Raw genomic sequence first — 17,490 nt, 5'->3', positions numbered from 1 at the left:
CACTTCACTCGCCTTCTCCTCAGTAGCTCACACATGCCGAGACGTCCAGTACGGATGGCTCATCCGCAACCTCCACGCCAACGGTGCTTCGCTCTTCTTTATCTGCATCTACTTACACATCGGACGAGGCCTCTACTACGGCTCCTACCTATACAAAGAAACCTGAAACACAGGAGTAATCCTCCTACTCACCCTAATAGCAACTGCCTTCGTAGGGTATGTCCTACCATGAGGACAAATGTCATTCTGAGGGGCCACCGTAATCACCAACCTATTCTCAGCCATCCCGTACATTGGGCAAACTCTAGTAGAATGAGCAGAGGAGGATTCTCAGTAGACAATCCAACCTTAACCCGATTCTTCGCCATCCACTTCCTACTGCCCTTCCTAATTGCAGGAATCACCCTAGTCCACCTAACCTTCCTACACGAATCAGGCTCAAATAACCCACTAGGAATCGTATCAGACTGCGACAAAATCCCATTCCACCCATACTTCTCCATTAAAGACAGCTTAGGGCTTACCCTAATAATCACCCCTCTAATAGCACTAGCCCTATTTTCACCGAACCTCCTGGTTCTTGGAATCCTAGTTGGGAGTGGTTTGCCACATGAGATGTACAGGATTTTTACCTGTGATTTAGTCTTGACAAGGCTATGTAATTGGTTTACTAAAGTCTCATAAGAAAGAAGCATGAGCGGTTAATGCAGTTGCCTTGAAACCCATCCCCAGTGGTGCAAGTGCACTCTCTGAACTCACTGAAGTGCATTCCCAGTGGTGCCAGTGCACTCTCTGCACTCACTGCACTGCATCCCCAGTGGTGCCAGTGCAATCTCTGGACTCACTGCAGAGCATCCCCAGTGGTGCCAGTGCACTCTGTGGACTCACTGTAGTGCATCCCCAGTGGTGCCAGTGCACTCTCTGGACTCACTGCACTGCATCCCCAGTGGTGTCAGTGCAATCTCTGGACTCACTGCAGTGCATCCCCAGTGGTGCCAGTGCACTCTCTGGACTCACTGCACTGCAGCCCCAGTGGTGCCAGTGCACTCTCTGGACTCACTGCAGTGCATCCCCAGTGGTGCCAGTGCACTCTCTGGACTCACTGCAGTGCATCCCCAGTGGTGCCAGTGCACTCTCTGGACTCACTGCACTGCATCCCCAGTGGTGCCAGTGCACTCTCTGGACAAACTGAAGTGCATCACCAGTGGTGCCAGTGCACTCTCTGCACTCACGGCACTGCATGTCCAGTGGTGCCAGTGCACTCTCTGGAGTCACAGCACTGCATCCCCAGTGGTGCCAGTGCAATCTCTGGACTCACTGCACTGCATCCCCAGTGGTGCCAGTGCACTCTCTGGACTCACTGAACTGCATCCCCATTGGTGCCATTGCACTCTCTGCACTCACTGCACTGCATCCCCAGTGGTGCCAGTGCACTCACTGGACTGACTACACTGCATCCCCAGTGGTACCAGTGCGCTCTCCGGAGTCACAGCACTGCATCCCCAGTGGTGCCAGTGCACTCACTGGACACACTGTAGTGCATCACAGGTGGTGCCAGTGCACTCTCTGCACTCACTGCACAGCATCCCCAGTGGTGCCAGTGCATTCACTGGACTCACTGGACTGCATCACCAGTGGTGCCAGTGCACTCTCTGGACTCACTGCAGTGCATCCCCAGTGGTGCCAGTGCACTCTCTGGACTCACTGCAGTGCATCCCCAGTGGTGCCAGTGCAGTCTCTGGACTCACTGCACTGCATCCCCAGTGGTGCCAGAGCACTCTCTGGACTCACTGCACTGCATCCCCAGTGGTGCCAGTGCACTCTCTGGACTCACTGCACCGCATCCCCAGTGGTGTCAGTGCAATCTCTGGACTCACTGTAGTGCATCCCCAGTGGTGCCAGTGCACTCTCTGGACTCACTGCAGTGCATCCCCAGTGGTGCCAGTGCACTCTCTGGACTCACTGCAGTGCATCCCCAGTGGCGCCAGTGCACTCTCTGGACTCACTGCACTGCATCCCCAGTGGTGCCAGTGCACTCTCTGCACTCACTGCACTGCATTCCCAGTGGTGCCAGTGAAGTCTCTGGACTCACTGCACTGCATCCCCAGTGGTGCCAGTGCACTCTCTGGACTCACTGCACTGCATCCCCACTGCTGCCAGTGCACTCTCTGGACTCACTGCACTGCATCCCCAGTGGTGCCAGTGCACTCTCTGGACTCACTGCACTGCATCCCCAGTGGTGCCAGTGCACTCTCTCGAGTCACTGCACTACATCCGCAGTAGTGCCAGTGCACTTCACTGGACTCACTGTACTGCATCATCAGTGGTGCCAGTGCACTCTCTGGACTCACTGCACTGCATCCCCAGTGGTGCCAGTGTACTCTCTGGACTCACTGCACTGCAGGCCCAGTGGTACCAGTGCACTCACTGGACTCACTGTACTGCATCCCCAGTGGTGCCAGTGCACTCTCTGGACTCACTGCACTGCATCCCCAGTGGTTCCAGTGCATTCACTGGACTCACTGTACTGCATCTCCAGTGGTGCCAGTGCACTCTCTGGACTCACTGCACTGCATCGCCAGTGGTGCCAGTGAGCTCTCTGGACTCACTGCACTGCATCCCCAGTGGTGCCAGTGTACTCACAGGATTCACTGCAGTGCATCCCCAGTGGTGCCAGTGCACTCTCTGGACTCACTGAAAGGCATTCTCAGTGGTGCCAGTGCACTCTCTGGGCTCACTGAAGTGCATCCCCAGTGGTGCCAGTACACTCACTGGACTCACTGCACTGCATCCCCAGTGGTGCCAGTGCACTCTCTGGACTCACTGCACTGCATCCCCAGTGGTGCCAGTGCACTCTCTGGACTCACTGTAGTGCATCCCCAGTGGTGCCAGTGCACTCTCTGGACTCACTGCAGTGCATCCCCAGTGGTGCCAGTGCACTCTCTGGACTCACTGCACTGCATCCCCAGTGGTGCCAGTGAAGTCATTGGACTCACTGCACTGCATCCCCAGTGGTGCCAGTGCACTCTGTGGAGTCACTGAAGTGCATCCCCAGTGGTGCCAGTGCACTCTCTGGACTCACTGCACTGCATGTCCAGTGGTGCCAGTGCACTCTCTGGACTCACTGCACTGCATCCCCACTGGTGCCAGTGCACTATGTGGACTCACTGTACTGCATCCCCAGTGGTGACAGTGCACTCTCTGGACTAACTGCAGTGCATCCCCAGTGGTGCCAGTGCACTCTCTGGACTCACTGCAGTGCATCCCCAGTGGTGCCAGTGCACTCTCTGGACTCACTGTACTGCATCACCAGTGGTGCCAGTGCACTCTCTGGACTCACTGCAGTGCATCCCCAGTGGTGCCAGTGCACTCTCTGGACTCACTGCAGTGCATCCCCAGTGGCGCCAGTGCACTCTCTGGACTCACTGCACTGCATCCCCAGTGGTGCCAGTGCACTCTCTGGACTCACTGCACTGCATCCCCAGTGGTGCCAGTGCACTCTCTGGACTCACTGCACTGCATCCCCAGTGGTGCCAGTGCACTCTCTCGAGTCACTGCACTACATCCCCAGTAGTGCCAGTGCACTTCACTGGACTCACTGTACTGCATCATCGGTGGTGCCAGTGTACTCTCTGGACTCACTGCACTGCAGGCCCAGTGGTACCAGTGCACTCACTGGACTCACTGTACTTCATCACCAGTGGTTCCAGTGCACTCTCTGGACTCACTGCACTGCATCCCCAGTGGTTCCAGTGCATTCACTGGACTCACTGTACTGCATCTCCAGTGGTGCCAGTGCACTCTCTGGACTCACTGCACTGCATCCCCAGTGGTGCCAGTGCACTCTCTGGACTCACTGCACTGCATCCCCAGTGGTGCCAGTGCACTCTCTGGACTCACTGCACTGCATCCCCAGTGGTGCCAGTGAAGTCGTTGGACTCACTGCACTGCATCCCCAGTGGTGCCAGTGCACTCTGTGGAGTCACTGAAGTGCATCCCCAGTGGTGCCAGTGCACTCTCTGGACTCACTGCACTGCATCCCCAGTGGTGCCAGTGCACTCTCTGGACTCACTGTACTGCATCCGCACTGGTGCCAGTGCACTATGTGGACTCACTGGACTGCATCCCCAGTGGTGCCAGTGCACTCTCTGGACTCACTGCACTGCATCCCCAGTGGTGCCAGTGTACTCTCTGGACTCACTGCAGTGCATCCCCAGTGGTGCCAGAGCACTCTCTGGACTCACTGCACTGCATCCCCAGTGGTGCCACTGCACTCTCTGGACTCACTGCACTGCATCCCCAGTGGTGTCAGTGCACTCTCTGGACTCACTGAAGTGCATACCCAGTTGTGCCAGTGCACTCTCTGGACTCAATGCACTGCATCCCCAGTGGTGCCAGTGCACTCTCTGGACTCAGTGCACTGCATCCCCAGTGGTGCCAGTACAATCTCTGGACTCACTGTAGTGCATCCCCAGTGGTGCCAGTGCACTCTCTGGACTCACTGCAGTGCATCCCCAGTGGTGCCAGTGCACTCTCTGGACTCACTGCACTGCATCACCAGTGGTGCCAGTGCACTCTCTGGACTCACTGCACTGCATCCCCAGTGGTGACAGTGCACTCTCTGGACTCACTGCACTGCATCCCCAGTGGTGCCAGTGCACTCTCTGGAGTCACTGAAGTGCATCCCCAGTGGTGCCAGTGCACTCTCTGGACTCACTGCACTGCATGCCCAGTGGTGCCAGTGCACTCTCTGGACTTACTGTACTGCATCCCCACTGGTACCAGTGCACTCTGTGGACTCACTGTACTGCATCCCCAGTGGTGACAGTGCACTCTCTGGACTCACTGCAGTGCATCCCCAGTGGTGCCAGTGCACTCTCTGGACTCACTGCACTGCATCCACAGTGGTGCCAGTGCACTCTCTGGACTCACTGCAGTGCATCCACAGTGGTGCCAGTGCACTCACTGGACTCACTGCAGTGCATTCCCTCTGGTGCCAGTGCACTCTCTGGACTCACTGCACTGCATCCCCAGTGGTGCCAGTGCACTCTCTGGACTCACTGCACTGCATTCCCAGTGGTGCGAGTGCATTCTCTGGACTCACTGCAGTGCATCACCAGTGGTGCCAGTGCACTCTCTGGACTCACTGAGGTGCATCCCCAGTGGTGCCAGTGCACTCTCTGGAGTCACTGAAATGCATCCCCAGTGGTGCCAGTGCACTCTCTGGACTCACTGCACTGCATCCCCAGTGGTGCCAGTGCACTCTCTGGACTCACTGAACTGCATCCCCAGTGGTGCCAGTGCACTCTCTGGACTCACTGCACTGCATCCCCAGTGCTGCCAGTGCACTCTCTGGACTCACTGCACTGCATCCCCAGTGGTGCCACTGCACTCTCTGGACTCACTGCACTGCTTCCCCAGTGGTGCCAGTGCACTCTCTGGACTCACTGCACTGCATCCCCAGTGGTGCCAGTGCACTCACTGGACTCACTGCAATGCATCCCCAGTGGTGCCAGTGCACTCTCTGGACTCACTGCACTGCATCCCCAGTGGTGCCAGAGCACTCTCTGGACTCACTGCACTGCATCCCCAGTGGTGCTAGTGCACTCTGTGAACTCACTGCAGTGCATCCCCAGTGGTGCCAGTGCACTCTCTGGACTCACTGAAGTGCATTCTCAGTGGTGCCAGTGCACTCTCTGGACTCACTTCAGTGCATCCCCAGTGGTGCCAGTGCACTCTCTGGACTCACTGCAGTGCATCCGCAGTGGTGCCATTGCACTCTCTGGACTCACTGCACTGCATCTCCAGTGGTGCCAGTGCACTCTCTGGACTCACTGCACTGCATCCCCAGTGCTGCCAGTGCACTCTCTTGAGTCACTGCACTGCATCCCCGGTGGTGCCAGTGCACTCTCTGGACTCACTGCACTGCATCCCCAGTGGTGCCAGTGCACTCTCTGGACTCACTGCACTGCATCCCCAGTGGTGCTACTGCACTGTGTGGACTCACTGTACTGCATCCCCAGTGGTGTCAGTGCAATCTCTGTACTCACTGCAGTGCATCCCCAGTGGTGCCAGTGCACTCTCAGGACTCACTGCACTGCATCCCCAGTGGTGCCAGTGCACTCTCTGGACTCACTGCACTGCATCCCCAGTAGTGACAGTGCACTCTCTGGACTCACTGCACTGCATCCCCAGTGGTGCCAGTGCACTCTCTGGAGTCACTGCACTGCATCCCCAGTGGTGCCAGTGCACTCTCTGGACTCACTGCACTGCATCCCCAGTGGTGCCAGTGCACTCTCTGGACTCACTGCACTGCATCCCCAGTGGTGCCAGTGCACTCACTGGACTCACTGGACACATCCCCAGTGGTGCCAGTGCACTCTCTGGACTCACTGCAGTGCATCCCCAGTGGTGCCAGTGCACTCTCTGGACTCACTGCACTGCATCCCCACTGGTGCCAGTGTACTCTCTGGACTCACTGCAGTGCATCCCCAGTGGTGCCAGTGCACTCTCTGGACTCACTGCACTGCATCCCCAGTGGTGCCAGTGCACTCTCTGGACTCACTGAAGTGCATCCCCAGTTGTGCCAGTGCACTCTCTAGACTCAATGCACTGCATCCCCAGTGGTGCCAGTGCACTCTCTGGACTCACTGCACTGCATCCCCAGTGGTGCCAGTGCAATCTCTGGACTCACTGTAGTGCATCCCCAGTGGTGCCAGTGCACTCTCTGGACTCACTGCAGTGCATCCCCAGTGGTGCCAGTGCACTCACTGGACTCACTGCAGTGCATCCCCACTGGTGCCAGTGCACTCTCTGGACTCACTGCACTACATCCCCAGTGGTGCCTGTGCACTCTCTGGACTCACTGCACTGCAGCCTCATTGGTGCCAGTGCACTCTCTGGACTCACTGCACTGCATCACAGGTAGTGCCAGTGCACTCTCTGGACTCACTGCACTGCATCCCCAGTGGTGCCAGTGCACTCTCTGGACTCACTGCACTGCATACCCGTGGTGCCAGCGCACTCTCTGCACTCACTTCTCTGCATTCCCAGTGGTGCCAGTGAAGTCTCTGGACTCACTGCACTGCATCCCCAGTGGTGCCAGTGCACTCTCTGGACTCACTGCAGTGCATCCCCAGTGGTGCCAGTGCACTCTCTGGACTCACTGCAGTGCATCCCCAGTGGTGACAGTGCACTCTCTGGACTCACTGCAGTGCATCCCCAGTGGTGCCAGAGCACTCTCTGGACTCACTGCACTGCATCCCCAGTGGTGCCAGTGCACTCTCTGGACTCACTGCACTGCATCACCAGTGGTGCCTCTGCACTCTCTGGACTCCCGGCACCGCATCCCCAGTGGTGCCAGTGCACTCTCTGGGCTCACTGCAGTGCATCCCCAGTGGTGCCAGTGCACTCTCTGGACTCACTGCACTGCATCCCCAGTGGTGCCTGTGCGCTCTCTGGAGTCACAGCACTGCATCCCCAGTGGTGCCAGTGCAATCTCTGGACTCACTGCACTGCATCCCCAGTGGTGACACTGCACTCTCTGGACTCACTGAAGTGCATTCTCAGTGGTGCCAGTGCACTCTCTGGACTCACTGCACTGCATCCCCAGTGGTGCCAGTGCACTCTCTGGACTCACTGAACTGCATCCCCAGTGGTGCCAGTGCACTCTCTGGACTCACTTCAGTGCATCCCCAGTGGTGCCAGTGCACTCTCTGGACTCACTGCACTGCATCCCTAGTGGTGCCACTGCACTCTCTGGACTCACTGCACTGCTTCCCCAGTGGTGCCAGTGCACTCTCTGGACTCACTGCACTGCATCCCCAGTGGTGCCAGTGCACTCACTGGACTCACTGCAGTGCATCCCCATTGGTGCCAGTGCACTCTCTGGACTCACTGCACTGCAACCCCAGTGGTGCCAGTGCACTCTCTGGACTCACTGCACTGCATCCCCAGTGGTTCCAGTGCACTCTCTGGACTCACTGCACTGCATCCCCAGTGGTGCTAGTGCACTGTGTGGACTCACTGCAGTGCATCCCCAGTGGTGCCAGTGCACTCTCTGGACTCACTGAAGTGCATTCTCAGTGGTGCCAGTGCACTCTCTGGACTCACTTCAGTGCATCCCCAGTGGTGCCAGTACACTCTCTGGACTCACTGCAGTGCATCCCGAGTGGTGCCAGTGCACTCTCTGGACTCACTGCAGTGCATCCCCAGTCCTGCCAGTGCACTCTATGGACTCACTGCAGTGCATCCGCAGTGGTGCCATTCCACTCTCTGGACTCACTGCACTGCATCTCCAGTGGTGCCAGTGCACTCTCTGGACTCACTGCACTGCATCCCCAGTGCTGCCAGTGCACTCTCTTGAGTCACTGCACTACATCCCCTGTGGTGCCTCTGCACTCTCTGGACTCCCGGCACCGCATCCCCAGTGGTGCCAGTGCACTCTCTGGGCTCACTGCAGTGCATCCCCAGTGGTGCCAGTGCACTCTCTGGACTCACTGCACTGCATCCCCAGTGGTGCCTGTGCGCTCTCTGGAGTCACAGCACTGCATCCCCAGTGGTGCCAGTGCAATCTCTGGACTCACTGCACTGCATCCCCAGTGGTGACACTGCACTCTCTGGACTCACTGAAGTGCATTCTCAGTGGTGCCAGTGCACTCTCTGGACTCACTGCACTGCATCCCCAGTGGTGCCAGTGCACTCTCTGGACTCACTGAACTGCATCCCCAGTGGTGCCAGTGCACTCTCTGGACTCACTTCAGTGCATCCCCAGTGGTGCCAGTGCACTCTCTGGACTCACTGCACTGCTTCCCCAGTGGTGCCAGTGCACTCTCTGGACTCACTGCACTGCATCCCCAGTGGTGCCAGTGCACTCTCTGGACTCACTGCACTGCATCCCCAGTGGTTCCAGCGCACTCACTGGACTCACTGCACTGCATCCCCAGTGGTGCTAGTGCACTGTGTGGACTCACTGCAGTGCATCCCCAGTGGTGCCAGTGCACTCTCTGGACTCACTGAAGTGCATTCTCAGTGGTGCCAGTGCACTCTCTGGACTCACTTCAGTGCATCCCCAGTGGTGCCAGTACACTCTCTGGACTCACTGCAGTGCATCCCGAGTGGTGCCAGTGCACTCTCTGGACTCACTGCAGTGCATCCCCAGTGCAGCCAGTGCACTCTCTGGACTCACTGCACTGCATCTCCAGTGGTGCCAGTGCACTCTCTGGACTCACTGCACTGCATCCCCACTGGTGCCAAAGCACTCTCTGGACTCACTGCAGTGCATCCCCAGTGGTGCCAGTGCACTCTCTGGACTCACTGCACTGCATCCCCTGTGGTGCCAGTGCACTCTCTGGACTCACTAAACTGCATCACCAGTGGTGCCAGTGCACTCTCTGGAGTGACTGCAGTGCATCCCCAGTGGTGCCAGTGCACTCACTGGACTGACTGCAGTGCATCTCCACTGGTGCCAGTGCACTCTCTGGGCTCACTGCAGTGCATCCCCAGTGGTGCCAGTGCACTCTCTGGACTCACTGCACTGCATCCCCAGTGCTGCCAGTGCACTCTCTGGACTCACTGCAGTGCATCCCCAGTGCTGCCAGTGCACTCTCTGGGCTCACTGCACTGCACCCCCAGTGGTGCCACTGCACTCTCTGGACTCACTGCACTGCATCCCCAGTGGTTCCAGCGCCCTCTCTGGACTCACTGCACTGCATCCCCAGAGGTGCCAGTGCACTCTCTGGACTCACTGCACTGCATCCCCAGTAGTGCTAGTGCACTGTCTGGACTCACTGCACTGCATCCCCAGTTCTGCCAGTGCACTCTCTTGAGTCACTGCACTGCATCCCCAGTGGTGCCAGTGCACTCTCTGGGCTCACAGCAGTGCATCACCAGTGGTGCCAGTGCACTCTCTGGACTCACTGCACTGCATCCCCAGTGGTGCCAGTGCACTCTCTGGACTCACTGCACTGCATACCCAGTGGTGCTAGTGCACTGTGTGGACTCACTGTACTGCATCCCCAGTGGTGCCAGTGCAATCTCTGGACTCACTGCAGTGCATCCCCAGTGGTGCCAGTGCGCTCTCTTGAGTCACAGCACTGCATCCCCAGTGGTGCCAGTGCAATCTCTGGACTCACTGCACTGCATCCCCAGTGGTGCCAGTGCACTCTCTGGACTCACTGAAGTGCATTCTCAGTGGTGCCAGTGCACTCTCTGGACTCACTGCTCTGCATCCCCAGTGGTGCTAGTGCAGTCTGGACTCACTGCAGTGCATCCCCAGTGGTGCCAGTGCACTCTCTGGACTCACTGCACCGCATTCCCACTGGTGTCAGTGCACTCTGTGGACTCACTGCACTGCATCCCCAGTCGTGCCAAAGCACTCTCTGGACTCCAGGCACCGCATCCCCAGTGGTGTCAGTGCACTCTCTGGACTCCCGGCACCGTATCCCCAGTGGTGCCAGTGCATTCTCTGGACTCACGGCACTGCATCCCCAGTGGTGCCAGTGCACTCTCTGGACTAACTGCAGTGCATTCCCAGTGTTGTCGGGGCACTCTCTGGACTCACAGCACTGCATGCCCAGTGGTGCCAGTGCACTCTCTGGACTCACTGCACTGCATCCCCAGTGCTGCCAGTGCACTCTCTTGAGTCACTGCACTGCATCCCCTGTGGTGCAAGAGCACTCTCTGGACTCACAGCAGTGCATCACCAGTGGTGCCAGTGCACTCTCTGGACTCACTGCACTGCATCCCCGGTGGTGCCAGTGCAGTCTCTGGAGTAACTGCACTGCATCCCCACTGGTGCCAAAGCACTCTCTGGAGTCACTGCAGTGCATCCCCAGTGGTGCCAGTGCACTCTCTGGACTCACTGCACTGCATCCCCAGTGGTGCCAGTGCACTCTCTGGACTCACTGCACTGCATCCCCAGTGGTGCTAGTGCACTCTCTGGACTCACTGAAGTGCATTCTCAGTGGTGCCAGTGCACTCTCTGGACTCACTGCAGTGCATCCCCAGTGGTGCCAGTACACTCCCTGGACTCACTGCACTGCATCCCCAGTGGTGCCAGTGCACTCTGTGGACTCACTGCACTGCATCACCAGTGGTGCCAGTGCACTCTCTGGAGTGACTGCAGTGCATCCCCAGTGGTGCCAGTGCACTCACTGGACTGACTGCAGTGCATCCCCAGTGGTGACAGTGCACTCTCTGGACTCACTGCAGTGCATCCCCAGTGGTGCCAGTGCACTCTCTGGACTCACTGCACTGCATCCCCAGTGGTGCCAGTGCACTCTCTGGACTCACTGCACTGCATCACCAGTGGTGCCTCTGCACTCTCTGGACTCCCGGCACCGCATCCCCAGTGGTGCCAGTGCACTCTCTGGGCTCACTGCAGTGCATGCCCAGTGGTGCCAGTGCACTCTCTGGACTCACTGCACTGCATCCCCAGTGGTGCCTGTGCGCTCTCTGGACTCACTGCACTGCATCCCCAGTGGTGCCAGTGCAATCTCTGGACTCACTGCACTGCATCCCCAGTGGTGACACTGCACTCTCTGGACTCACTGAAGTGCATTCTCAGTGGTGCCAGTGCACTCTCTGGACTCACTGCACTGCATCCCCAGTGGTGCCAGTGCACTCTCTGGACTCACTGAACTGCATCCCCAGTGGTGCCAGTGCACTCTCTGGACTCACTTCAGTGCATCCCCAGTGGTGCCAGTGCACTCTCTGGACTCACTGCACTGCTTCCCCAGTGGTGCCAGTGCACTCTCTGGACTCACTGCACTGCATCCCCAGTGGTGCCAGTGCACTCTCTGGACTCACTGCACTGCATCCCCAGTGGTTCCAGCGCACTCACTGGACTCACTGCACTGCATCCCCAGTGGTGCTAGTGCACTGTGTGGACTCACTGCAGTGCATCCCCAGTGGTGCCAGTGCACTCTCTGGACTCACTGAAGTGCATTCTCAGTGGTGCCAGTGCACTCTCTGGACTCACTTCAGTGCATCCCCAGTGGTGCCAGTACACTCTCTGGACTCACTGCAGTGCATCCCGAGTGGTGCCAGTGCACTCTCTGGACTCACTGCAGTGCATCCCCAGTGCAGCCAGTGCACTCTCTGGACTCACTGCAGTGCATCCGCAGTGGTGCCATTGCACTCTCTGGACTCACTGCACTGCATCTCCACTGGTGCCAGTGCACTCTCTGGGCTCACTGCAGTGCATCCCCAGTGGTGCCAGTGCACTCTCTGGACTCACTGCACTGCACCCCCAGTGGTGCCACTGCACTCTCTGGACTCACTGCACTCCATCCCCAGTGGTTCCAGCGCCCTCTCTGGACTCACTGCACTGCATCCCAAGTGGTGCTAGTGCACTCTGTGAACTCACTGCAGTGCATCCCCAGTGGTGCCAGTGCACTCTCTGGACTCACTGCACTGCATCCCCAGTAGTGCTAGTGCACTGTCTGGACTCACTGCACTGCATCCCCAGTTCTGCCAGTGCACTCTCTTGAGTCACTGCACTGCATCCCCTGTGGTGCAAGAGCACTCTCTGGGCTCACAGCAGTGCATCACCAGTGGTGCCAGTGCACTCTCTGGACTCACTGCACTGCATCCCCAGTGGTGCCAGTGCACTCTCTGGACTCACTGCACTGCATACCCAGTGGTGCTAGTGCACTGTGTGGACTCACTGTACTGCATCCCCAGTGGTGCCAGTGCAATCTCTGGACTCACTGCAGTGCATCCCCAGTGGTGCCAGTGCGCTCTCTTGAGTCACAGCACTGCATCCCCAGTGGTGCCAGTGCAATCTCTGGACTCACTGCACTGCATCCCCAGTGGTGCCAGTGCACTCTCTGGACTCACTGAATTGCATTCTCAGTGGTGCCAGTGCACTCTCTGGACTCACTGCTCTGCATCCCCAGTGGTGCTAGTGCAGTCTGGACTCACTGCAGTGCATCCCCAGTGGTGCCAGTGCACTCTCTGGACTCACTGCACCGCATTCCCACTGGTGTCAGTGCACTCTGTGGACTCACTGCACTGCATCCCCAGTCGTGCCAAAGCACTCTCTGGACTCCAGGCACCGCATCCCCAGTGGTGTCAGTGCACTCTCTGGACTCCCGGCACCGTATCCCCAGTGGTGCCAGTGCATTCTCTGGACTCACGGCACTGCATCCCCAGTGGTGCCAGTGCACTCTCTGGACTAACTGCAGTGCATTCCCAGTGTTGTCGGGGCACTCTCTGGACTCACAGCACTGCATGCCCAGTGGTGCCAGTGCACTCTCTGGACTCACTGCATTGCATCCCCAGTGGTGCCAGTGCACTCTCTGGACTCACTGCACTGCATCCCCAGTGGTGCCAGTGCACTCTCTGGACTCACTGCACTGCATCCCCAAGGTGCCAGTGCACTCTCTGGACTCACTGCACTGCTCCAGCCGCGGCAGCCTCTCCAGCCGCACGAGCCACGGCATCCGCTCCAGCCTCGGCATCCGCTCCAGCCGCGTTAACCGCTCCAGCCGCGGTAGCTCCTCCAGCCGCGCCAGCCGCTCCAGCCGCGGCAGCCGCTCCAGCCGCTCCAGCCGCGGCATTCGCTCCAGCAGCTCCAGCCGCGGCAGCCGCTCCAACCGCGGCAGCCGCTCCAGCCGCGGCAGCCGCTCCAGCCGCTCCAGCCGCGGCAGCCGCTCCAGCCGCTACCGAGTGGAGCGGCTGCCACGCCTGGAGGGCTACCGCGGCTGGAGCGGCTGCCGCGGCTGGAGCAGTGCAGTGAGTCCAGGGAGTGCAAAGGCACCAGTGGGGATGGAGTGCAGTGAGTCCAAAGACTTCACTGTCACCACTGGGAATGCAGTGTAGTGAGTGCAGAGAGTGCACTGGCACCACTGGCGATGCAGTGAAGTGAGTGCAGAGAGTGCAATGGCACTACTGGGGATGCACTGCAGTGAGTCCAGAGAGTGCACTGGCACCACTGGGGATGCAGTGCAGTGAGTCCAGAGAGTGCACTGGCACCACTGGGGATGCCCTGCAGTGAGTCCAGAGAGTGCACTGGCACCACTGGGGATGCACTACAGTGAGTCCAGGGATAGCACTGGCACCACTGGGGATGCAGTGCAGTGAGTCCAGAGAGTGCACTGGCACCACTGGGGATGCCCTGCAGTGAGCCCAGAGAGTGCACTGGCACCACTGGGGATGCAGTGCAGTGAGTCCAGTGAGTGCACTGGCACCATTGGGGATGCAGTGCAGTGAGTACAGAGAGTGCACTGGCACCACTGAGAATGCACTTCAGTGAGTCCAGAGAGTGCACTGGCACCACTGGGGATGCACTGCAGTGAGTCCAGAGAGTGCACTGGCACCACCGAGAATGCACTTCAGTGAGTCCAGAGAGTGCACTGGCACCACTGGGGATGCACTGCAGTGAGTCCAGAGAGTGCACTGGCACCATTGGGGATGCACTACAGTGAGTCCAGGGATAGCACTGGCACCACTGGGGATGCACTTCAGTGAGTCCAGAGAGTGCACTGGCACCACTGGGGATGCAGTGCAGTGAGTCAAGAGAGTGCACTGGCAGGACTGGGGATGCAGTGCAGTGAGTCCAGAGAGCGCACTGGCACCACTGGGGATGCATTGCAGTGAGTCCACAGAGTGCACTGGCACCACTGGGGATGCAGTGCAGTGAGTCCAGAGAGTGCACTGGCAGCACTGGGGATGCAGTGCAGTGAGTCCAGAGAGTGCACTGGCACCACAGGTGATGCACTCCAGTGAGTCCAGAGAGTGCACTTGCACCACGGGGGATGCACTGCAGTGAGTCCTGAGAGCGCACTGGCACCACTGGGGATGCAGTGCAGTGAGTCCAGAGAGTGCACTGGCAGCACTGGGGATGCAGTGCAGTGAGTCCAGAGAGTGCACTGGCACCACAGGTGATGCACTCCAGTGAGTCCAGAGAGTGCACTTGCACCACGGGGGATGCACTGCAGTGAGTCCAGAGAGCGCACTGGCACCACTGGGGATGCACTGCAGTGAGTCCACAGAGTGCACTGGCACCACTGGGGATGCAGAGCAGTGAGTCCAGAGAGTGCACTGGCACCACTGGGGATGCACTGCAGTGAGTCCAGAGAGTGCATTGGCACCACTTGGGATGCAGTGCAGTGAGTCCAGAGAGTGCACTGGCACCACTGGGGATGCACTGCAGTGAGTCCAGTGAGTGCACTGGCACCACTGGTGATGCAGTGCAGTGAGTCCAGAGAGTGCACTGGCACCACTGGTGATGCAGTGCAGTGAGTCCAGAGAGTGGCGCTCCAGCCTCGGTTTCCGCTCCAGCCTCGTCAACCGCTCCAGCCGCGGTAGCCCCTCCAGCCGCGGCAGACGCTCTAGACGCTCCAACCACGTCAGCCTTTCCAGCCGGGTTAGCCCCTCCAGCCGCGGCAGCCGCTCCAGCCGCGGCAGCCGCTCCAGCCGCTCCAGCCGCGGTAACCGCTCCAAACGCGGCAGGAGCTCCAGCCGCTACCGAGTGGAGCGGCTGCCACGGCTGGAGCGGTTGCCGCGGCTGCCGCGGCTGCCGAGGCTGGAGGGCTACCGCGGCTGGAGCGACTGCCGCGGCTGGAGTAGTGCAGTGAGTCCAGAGAGTGCACTGGCACCACTGGGGATGCAGTGCAGTGAGTCCAGAGAGTGCACTGTCACCATTGGGGATGCACTGCAGTGTCTGCAGAGAGTGCCCTGGCACCACTAGGGATGCAGTGCAGTGAGTCCAGAGAGTGCACTGGCACCACTGGGGATGCAGTGCAGTGAGTCCAGAGAGTGCACTGGCACCACTGGAGATGCACTTCAGTGAGTGTAGAGACTGCACTGGCACCACTGGGGATGCAGTGCAGTGAGTCCAGAGAGTGCACTGGCACCACTGGGGATGCAGCGCAGTGAGTCCAGAGAGTGCACTGGCACCACTGAGAATGCACTTCAGTGTGTCCAGAGAGTGCACTGGCACCACTGGTGATGCACTGCAGTGAGTCCAGAGAGTGCACTGGCAGCACTGGGGATGCAGTGCAGTGAGTCCAGAGAGTGCACTGGCACCACTGGGGATGCACTGCAGTCACTCCAGAGAGTGCACTGGCACCACCGGGGATGCGGTGCAGTGAGTCCAGAGAGTGCACTGGCACCACTGGGGATGCAGTGCAGTGAGTCCAGAGAGTGCACTGGCACCACTGGGGATGCGGTGGCGGGAGTCCAGAGAGTGCTTTGGCACCACTGGGGATGCAGTACAGTGAGTCCAGAGAGTGCACTGGCACCACTGGGGATGCAGTGCAGTGACTCTAGAGAGTGCACTGGCACCACTGGGGATGCGGTGCAGTGAGTCCAGAGAGTGCACTGGCACCACTCAGGGTGCAATGCGGTGAGTCCAGAGAGTGCACTGGCACCACTCAGGGTGCAGTGCGGTGAGTCCAGAGAGTGCACTGGCACCACTGGGGATGCAGTACAGTGAGTCCAGAGAGTGCACTGGCACCACTGGGGATGCAGTGCAGTGAGTCCAGAGAGTGCACTGGCACCACTGGGGATGCACTGCAGTGAGTCCAGAGTGCACTAGCACCACTGGGGATGCACGGCAGTGAGTCCAGAGAGTGCACTGGCACCACCGGGAATGCACTGCAGTGAGTCCAGAGAGTGCACTGGCACCACTGGGGATGCACTGCAGTGAGTCCAGAGAGTGCACTGGCACCACTGGGGATGCACTGCAGTGAGTCCAGAGAGTGCACTGGCACCACCGGGAATGCACTGCAGTGAGTCCAGAGAGTGCACTGGCACCACTGGGGATGCACTTCAGTGAGTCCAGAGAGTGCACTGGCACCACTGGGGATGCAGTGCAGTGAGTCCAGAGAGTGCACTGGCACCACTGGGGATGCACTGCAGTGAGTCCAGAGAGTGCACTGGCACCACAGAGAATGCACTTCAGTGAGTCCAGAGAGTGCACTGGCACCACTGGGGATGCACTACAGTGAGTCCAGGGATAGCACTGGCACCACTGGGGAAGCAGTGCAGTGAGTCCAGAGAGTGCACTGGCACCACTGGGGATGCACTGCAGAGAGTCCAGAGAGTGCACTGGCACCACTGATGATGCAGTACAGTGAGTCCAGTGAGTGCACTGGCACAACTGGGGATGTAGTGCAGTGACTCGAGAGAGTGCACTGGAACCACTGGGGATGCAGTGCCGCGAGTCCAGAGAGTGCACTGGCTCCACTGGGGATGCGGTGCCGGAGGTATAGAGAGTGCATTGGCACCACTGGGGATGCAGTGCAGTGACTCCAGAGAGTGCACCGGCACCACTGGGGATGCACTGCAGTTACTCCAGAGAGTGCACAGGCACCACTGGGGATGCAGTGCAGTGAGTCCAGAGAGTGCACTGGCACCACTGGGGATGCAGTGCAGCAAGTCCAGAGAGTTCACTGGCACCACTGGGGATGCAGTGCAGTGAGTCCAGTGAGTGTACTGGCACCACTGGGGATGCACTGCAGTGAGTCCAGAGAGTGCATTGGC

General features: G+C 59.1%; 1 long non-coding RNA gene across 1 annotated transcript in view; it reads right to left on the bottom strand.

Annotated features, from left to right (window-relative positions):
• Window positions 1-680: 680 nt before the first annotated feature.
• Window positions 681-17,490, bottom strand: part of LOC310885169 — a 65,161-nt gene continuing 48,351 nt past the window's right edge. The window contains exon 2 of the long non-coding RNA XR_014574584.1: window positions 681-714. This is a non-coding gene — a long non-coding RNA (uncharacterized lncRNA). The remainder of the gene's footprint in view (window positions 715-17,490) is intronic.

Source organism: Anser anser, assembly GCF_964211835.1.
Source record: "Anser anser genome assembly, chromosome: 22".
NCBI classification, from domain to species: Eukaryota; Metazoa; Chordata; class Aves; order Anseriformes; family Anatidae; genus Anser; species Anser anser.
This window is presented reverse-complemented; position numbering and strand designations above follow the sequence as displayed.